This window comes from Diplotaxodon limnothrissa, linkage group LG6, assembly GCF_057381915.1.
Source record: "Diplotaxodon limnothrissa isolate DT_005_m linkage group LG6, D_limnothrissa_male_GT1.1, whole genome shotgun sequence".
Lineage (NCBI taxonomy): Eukaryota > Metazoa > Chordata > Actinopteri > Cichliformes > Cichlidae > Diplotaxodon > Diplotaxodon limnothrissa.
Genome location: NC_140601.1, coordinates 15,527,799 through 15,536,209, shown reverse-complemented (window position 1 = coordinate 15,536,209; position 8,411 = coordinate 15,527,799). Strand labels below are relative to the sequence as shown.

The following is an 8,411-nucleotide window of genomic DNA, read 5'->3' as shown; positions in this document are numbered from 1 at the left end:
CGTCAGCACCCCGCCTCATATCTGAGGTCAGTCTATTGTGTGTTTCTGCTGCAGATAGAAGGCAAAGTGACACTTTCCTGTTGGTGAGCCGTACACAGGCCTCCCGTGTGCTGTGTGTGTCCTCTGCAAACACTGATTGAACCGCGGGCGTTGCCATGGCTACACGCAGACCCAATGAGAAGCTCGCGGTAGACTGTTGCTGAATGAAAATAACAGAGGCCATTTTGCGAACGAAGCCAAGACATCATTCACTAATAACGAAAAACGGAAACGGAGGCAGAGCCGGTCCATTTCTGGACTGACGCCGCTTCTCTTCTCCAGAGTCGCTAGGGTCGGGACTGCGGCGCGGCTCGCGCATGTAGTCGAGAAAGAAAGGCAGGCGGTAACTTAATTGTGCCGCCTTCTCCTTGGAGTGTCTTAAGGAGAGGGGACAGGTTATTTTCACCGCATTGCTGTCCGAGGCCCAGTGACCCCCCGGGAGAGAGGGAGTAGCCTTCAGTCAAGGTTGGCACAACATCCATGCGCGTTGAAAACAGGTGTACGGTTTCATCACACAGTAGCTCCCGAAGCCGCCGTAGCTTCACGGTGTGTGTCACTTCTGCGCCTGTCCGAGGACTTCACTCGTTTTATATGGAAAAGACGTGTTATTAGACATGTTTCGGGAATTTGTCCGGTGAGGTGGCAGCTGTGTTAAGGTAAGTACACACTACCAGTTTGTTGTTTAAAAAACACAGGGGGGCTATATATTTATCTCTCCCTCCGCGTCGCTTTTAGCAGCTGCACCAGCAGCAGCAGCACTAGATCTGACCCTCGGCTTAATTTCGTGGTGTTAGAGCTGGTAAACAAGGCTATTTGGGTTGTTTTAACTGCCTTACAAGCAGTTATGACCCTGCAGTTGTAATTGACGAAACTCGAGAAAATGAATTGGCTTATCCGGGATGCGGTCGGGTCGACTCGGTTTCCATTTAAAGTGCATTCCGGTGGACTGGTGTCTCCAGTGCATTAGAGGAAGATGCGGTTGGGACTGGGAGGATGATAAATGACGAAACCACAAGCTTTTAAGCTTTACAAAGAATATTTCTAAAACCGTAAGGACCGACATTATGAGAGCAGTGTGGGAAGAACATGCAGCCTCCTGATAGTTGTAAACATGAACTGAAATATCCACGTTTAACCTAGATCTTAAACGCTTAGGATAATCTCTATTGTTAGCTTGCACTTGTGCATTGGTCAATACAGTTTCCCGTATGTGTAAGAAAAAAGGATATAAGCGTATAGCAGATATTTATTTTCTAACTGGACGAAGAACATATAACTTATTGAGTTTGGTTTTATGATGATAATAGTAACACTGTTACCCTGCAATTCTTTCATTTCATCTTGTGTGTAATATGTAGAGCAATGCTTCTGCGCAGGGTAGGGCTGAACGATTATGGAAAATAATCTAATTGCGATTTTTTGCCCCAATATTGCGATTGCGATGCGATATGCGATTATTTTTTAAGGTCTTTGTCTTCTGTATTATTAAACAAAGACAAGCAATACATCATATAGTATGGCCAATACTATATTACATTAATTTTAAACTGTTCTTTCCTGGAAGACAGACCTCTGTTATGATGACATGAGGTGATGCATGAATTGATGACTGACATTTTTATTTAACTTCTTCAATCACAACAGTATATTTGAACATACACAATAGTTTATTTTTAGCTTACAAACATCTGAGCATAAAGTGCTGACAAGGAACCCTGGTGTAAACATTAAAATGAAAGTCAGTACAATGTGCAGATTGCAGAAATATACATAAAAAAAATCAGTGGCTTTACCACACTCAGTTTTTCGACATCTGTGAACTACTAGACAGTCATTCAATTAAAAAATAATATTAAATAAATAAAACTAATAAATAAAAAATACACACATCTTACTGATCTCTGCAGTCAGTAACATTACACATAAAGTGCAAACATAATAGCAATTGTATAAACACACACACAAACACGCCTTTAAAATTTAAAGGCGTGAAATTGGACGGTCTAGCCTTCTGATTAGCGTCACCGCTGTCTCGGTGGAGTTTAATAAACTCGGCCGTCTGCTTCTTGCTATCTAAAATATAACCAGACACTGGTGTAAATTCTCGACTGTCTCATACTTCTGTTTAATAAGTTTTCTGTTTGACGTTTAGTCAGCTGTGTGAAAACCAAGGAGGAACCCACCCGGGGGATTAATAAAGTTTTATTTTATCTAATCTAATAACTTTAATCTCAGCCAAACCGATTTACTCACGAACAAACAAAACACTGAAAAAAGCCCAACAATAACATTTTTAGGTTGTCTAAGTGACTTATATATTACGTTTAACCCGAGCAGCGAAACTCCGCGGTGATCTGAAAATGATGTGCCGGGAGTTGTGCCGTTCTCGGCCGCATCAGTAACCCTCGAGCTCCCGGCTAGCTGTCGAGCTGGTGGGTAGCAGACGCCTCTGAAAACGTCGAAGCACTTTTGCAAATATGGGATATCTTGATAAACCGAGCAGATATTTGATGTTTACACAACTACTTTCTCGCCTGAAAATATGTTAAAAGTTTATTTTGTGACCCAGAAAGATTAGTATGAGTAATTTTAAAACTTAGTAGCGGCCGCCATTGTTGGAAACTGGAGTTTGGCTGGGCCGCGCTATGAATTCTGGGATATGGTAGTAATTTGGACTGCCTTCGGCACGTCGCTGTGACGTAATCGGTCTACAAATGCGGCCTCAGGAGGATGCAGCCCATGAATTTGGACATGTCCAGAGTATAATCGCAGCCTTTGCGGTTAGAAAATTGCACTTGATCATGTCGCGATATTATCGCAAATGCGATATATCGTTCAGCCCTAGCGCAGGGCCACCCTACAGTCATCACTGAGTTGCAGTTTTTCCTTATTCCTGCTTCCTGAGTTCACATTCATCTGCCATTAAAGCTTTATCAGTCAGTCTCTATGCAGATAGGAAAACTCATCTGCTGCCTTGCTGTCTGACTTCCTCAAAGCCATTGCTGTCCCAGTTCAAAACAAGCAAACAAAAATAAAACGGATAACACAGCTTTTTCTGTCCAGTCTTCTAACTTGGTTAAATGGATGATGTAATGAGGGGCAACGGATAGTATCCGTAAGATGCATATGAATGCTGGATGAGCAGGGAAAATGGGGATGTGTCCAGGATGCACAGACTGTAACACTATCACTCCGGGAACCACATACCACTCCCAGTGAGGCCTACCTTTCTACCTGCCTTGTGAGTGTCTTTTGCTGTGTGTGTGTGTGTGTGTGTGCCTTAGGCCATACTGGCCGGTGTTTCTGATGTTGTCTTTCTTGTATTTCTGTGACTACACACTTCTGTCTCTGATGAGGAAGCAGCGGGCAGGATGCAGTGTGACGAGCAACAGTTGGCTACTGACTGTTTCGCAGAGGACCAATAACAGGGACTTAAATATACACTCATAATGAGCAATCATAGCATTTTTGATTTGATTAATGGCCAGAGAGCCCAAAACTAAGTGTCTCTGTTGCTAACTCAGTTGCACCTGCTAGTTTAGAGTTACTGGGAGAGAAGCTGTGTGGTGCATGTGTGTCCAAGAGGGAGAGAGAAAGAAAGAGGATCAAGGCAGGTTGTCAGGGAATAGGCGAATGTGATACATTTTCTTCTGAAAGTACAGAATGTAGCAGAGGGGGTTACTATCACAGTGGCCTTTATTTCACTCTATCATTCTCTCACACTCATTTTCCCATGTCTATTCTTTGTTTTGGTGCCCTCTCTTTTCTCATTGTATCCTCTGCTCTGCTTCCTCCTTTATCTCCCCCTCACTGTGCCCTTCTCCAGAGTCTGATGTCATGGCTCAAGTAGTGTTTGAGAAGTGGTGTGTGCCTGCTCCCAGAGCCCATTAACAATGTCCTGTAGCGTGCATCATAAAGTGTCATGCTGATGACTTTTTTTTTTTTTAAATCTCATCTGCTGAGCCACTTTTATCTAAAGAAATCCTCTTTTTTGCACAGTAATCAGTAATTCTTTGTTACTGAACCAGAGATACTTTATTCTGACAAATAAGCAACACATTGTAGCACAAAAAAAGACTTGATACGGTCCTGCATTGGAATCATTTTTGCTTAGTTATCTGGCTGTGCAACAGAGACGGCCCCAAAAAGCTGCTGTCGAGGCCAAATGCTGATTGTGGTGTGCAATGTAGTTGAGTTACCACAAAGACAAAGAAAAGCAAAAAACAACAGAGATGAAAGAAGCATGGATAGGAAACACAAACAATGGCTGTGATGGACAGTTCTGATTCTTTATTAGTCCTACTCCATTGTAGAGACGTTCTAGTAGATCATGACTTGACAGTGGCCAAACCAAAATGACTAACATGAGTGCAAACAAGAGCCCACATTACCGGTTGTTCCACATATTTTTTACACTGCCCCCTGGAGACAGTACACAGCGACAGCACACAGACGCAGGTCAGCCAGCCTCTGTTGCACCTGCGGATGACCATACAGGGACCTTAATCCCACCCAATATGGTTTGCTTAGTGGCAAACTTGTGCATATGTATGTGATGTGTAATAATCAAATGTGTAAAAATGGCAATATCTGATCTTATAAAATGGACTTGAACACATTTTTCTGGCTTTGTGAAAAACCTCTGCATCTATACACCGCTAGGGATGTTCAAATTATACTGTATCTGGAAAATTAAAAGTCTAAAAACTTACACTGCAAGTTGACAAGTATATCTTCACCTGTATTTCCAGCCAAGATCTTTCCCTAATTTAATCCTTGCACGTCAATCCTATTTCAGTCATGAGGCCTTTTAATCTATTTCAGTGGTTGTAAGAACAACCACAGGTTTCTAAATATAAAGGCTAAACACAGAAAGTAATACACAGCCAGCTTTGTTAAACAGCAGAAACACTAAGCCTCTGAGTACACTGAGTGGGCCTGCTATACCTCTGTTACACTTCATGTTATTCAAGTCCTGCCAGGTGCTTTCAAATTATGGTAAATCTAGAAAAGTGGACCAAAAGCCCGTGCAACACCACAGTTACTTGCTGTGGTCACATCCAGCTTGTCATACATCAGATTAAGCCCCGTGTATCCCTATATCATTAGGGGCTGAGGCCTAACCCCACTGACAAAGGGCAAAATGCAGGGCACACCCTCAGCAAGTCACTATACCGTCATAGACAGGGCTACCACATGAGGCAAACATGCACGCTCATACATATGACAATTTTAGAATTATCTACCAACCTAGTATTTGTGTCTTTGAATTGTGAGAGGAAGCTGGAGCAACCTGAACAAAACCCCAAACGGGGACAGGGAGAATGTGCAAACTCATCACGCAAATGCCCCCATCAGACCAGCTGGTTCAAATCTAGAATCGTCTTTGAGAGGGCCAACCAGTACAGTACTTGGCCACTCAAAAATGGCCAGATCTGAATGTATGAGTTATACTGAAGGAGTTCACAACACCAGTTATGTAATACATGTTAAAAAAAGTTTGTAGAAAAACAAATATTATTAAACTATTATATCTCTATTAAAGAGCACGCTGCTTTGTGAATATGCTTTTCCTTTTTTGATCTTCAGATTTAAGTGTTTTCCAGTAAGTGACACTTACTACATGCGCAGCTCTTCTGCTTTTTATATCCTACCACTTACTTAACTGGGAATGGCAGGGCCTTGGAGAAGCTGATAATGAATTAGGTGTTGAAACTGTACGGGTGAGAGCATGTCGACACGGCTACTGTAGTCCAGAGTGGCTCATAGGTCAAAGTGTCGGTGCGTTTGAGTGTGAGTTTGTGTCAGTCACTATAAAAATAGTTTGCTTTGGTACTTTAATAAGATCATTACTAAGCTGCTGCTCTGTCCGTTTACTTTAAATTGTCTTATAAATCATTCTTCCACATGCAGCACTAAGTAGGACACACCTAGAAGAGCCAAAATATGATCTCAAGTAAGGAATGTGGTCAAAAATCTGTTTGCTTTGATGTGTGATGCAGATCCTGCTGCTTGTGTTTGTCATGCCAGGTTACAAGATTAAGTCTATAGTTGATAGCACTTATGATAGAACTTTATTGGTCCCCTGGTACTGCCCTGATTTTGGCCTCAAGGTTGCATCATTAGCACCTGTCAGTTGTCAGCTTTTCACCATACCTCAGTGATCCTTCCCACATGATGAGATGTTTCTGGGGGGGCAACTGCTGTTTGATTATTGGGATGTGTTAAACAACTTAATTAAACAAGGATCTTCTGGAACATCATATCCTGAATATTTTACTGATGCAAATGGTGAAAATCACAACATGAGTAATATTGTCGATGGGTTCAATAAATTCTTCATAAATGTTGGCCCTGAACTAGCAGCGGACATCCCGTGTCATAAAAATGAAAATATCAGTAATATAAAATCAAATCCCTTTTCACTGTTCCTCTCAGCTACAAATGAGCAAGAAGTAATAAATATCACATTAAAATGTAAAAGTAAGTCTTCAATGGATTATCATGACATAAATATGTCTGTAGTTAAACAGGTTATTCTGAATATTGCTAGTCCCTTAACATATATCTGTAATTTATCATTTCAGTCCGGTTGTTTTCCAAAAAAAATGAAAATTGCGAAAGTAATACCACTATATAAAAGTAATGACAAACACAGTTTTACCAATTATAGGCCTATTTCTCTACTGCCTCAATTCTCAAAAATTCTAGAAAAACTTTTTAATTCAAGATTAGAAAAATTCCTTGAAAAACATCAAATAATAAATGTTGGTCAGTATGGTTTCAGAACGCAAAGAACCACTTCAATGGCGATAATTGAGGCAGTAGAAGAAATTACTGATACACTGGATAAAAATAAATATGCAGTTGGTATTTTTGTTGACCTCAAAAAGGCCTTCGACACAATCAATCACTCAATTTTACTGGATAAATTGGAAAGATATGGTATTCGAGGGAAAGCTGGTAACTGGTTAAAAAGTTACCTAACAGGTCGGGAACAATATGTTAGCATAGGGCATTACCATTCAGAGAAACTTGGTATTACATGTGGTGTTCCCCAAGGGTCAGTGTTGGGACCAAAACTTTTCAATGTATACATAAATGATATTTTTGATGTTTCTCAAGTACTTAAACTCATACTGTTCGCAGATGACACCAACATATTTTTCAGTAGCGATGATTATACTGATCTTGTAATGACTGTAAACAGGGAGCTAAAATTAATAAAAAAATGGATGGACATAAATAAATTATCATTAAATATAAATAAAACTAAAGCAATGTTTTTTGGTAATTTAAAATATAATATAGAATTACCAATTATCATTGAAGGTGTACCAATTGATAATGTGAGTGAAAACAAATTTTTGGGAGTTATAATTGATAACAAAATTTCATGGAAACCCCACGTCAGACACATAAAAACCAAAATTTCCAGAAGCCTCGCAGTTTTGAACAAAGTGAAACAATTCCTTGATAAAGATGCACTTCGTACTCTGTACTGTACCCTGGTTCTTCCATATCTTACATATTGTGTGGAAGTGTGGGGAAATACATATAAAAATACAACTAATCCATTAGTCACAGTACAGAAACGAGCACTGCGTATTATTCACAAGGCTGGTTATCTAGATCATACTCACAAATTCTTTCTTCAGGCAAAGTTACTTAAATTCCAGGATCTGGTTAATTACAATACATCCATAATTTTGTATAAAGCTTTTACTAAACTTTTACCGGCAAATTTACAAACTAGATTTGAAATTCGAGAAAAGGTTTTATAATGTGAGAGGCTTTGGAGAATTCAAATTACCCAGAACTCGAACAACCCGTAAAGGCTTTTGTGTGTCTGTATGTGGTGTGAAAATCTGGAACAGTCTGAGTTTACAATTGAAACAATGCAAAAATATTCATAGATTTAAATTTCTCTACAAACAGTTGGTCTGGTCACAGTATACTCAATGATGGGTTTTAGTGTGCTCTGTAATGTCTGTCCTCTTACCATTGCTGGTATGGATTCCAAAATAAAAAATAAAAAATAAAGTGTGCGTATGTATGTACATATATGTACTTGTGTGTGTAGATATATATGTATGTATATGTATGTGTGTCTGTTACTTGTAGTTATTACTGCCTGTTACCTGTGGTAATGCAATTTATAATTTATATATTCTGTATTCAGTTATGAAGGCTCTAATTGTTGGTTGCGAGCTGCCGCTTAGATGCTTGTATCTGCCCGGGGCTGTTGATGGGTCTGTATGCAATGATGGGCGTAGCTGCGGGAAGTTTATTGTTTTTTTTTGTTGATGAGTGAGTATAGGGGTGGGATTTAATAAGTTTTCTTCGTCCCACTCCTTTTTCAGGCAAGTTTT

General features: G+C 40.0%; 1 protein-coding gene across 4 annotated transcripts in view; it reads left to right on the top strand.

The window, feature by feature from the left end:
- Window positions 1–267: 267 nt before the first annotated feature.
- Window positions 268–8,411, top strand: part of sorbs2a (sorbin and SH3 domain containing 2a) — a 55,330-nt gene continuing 47,186 nt past the window's right edge. For all 4 annotated transcript variants that reach the window (XM_085356852.1, XM_085356853.1, XM_085356851.1 and 1 more), the window contains exon 1: window positions 268–695. The gene's annotated coding sequence lies outside the window, so the exon portion shown is untranslated. The remainder of the gene's footprint in view (window positions 696–8,411) is intronic.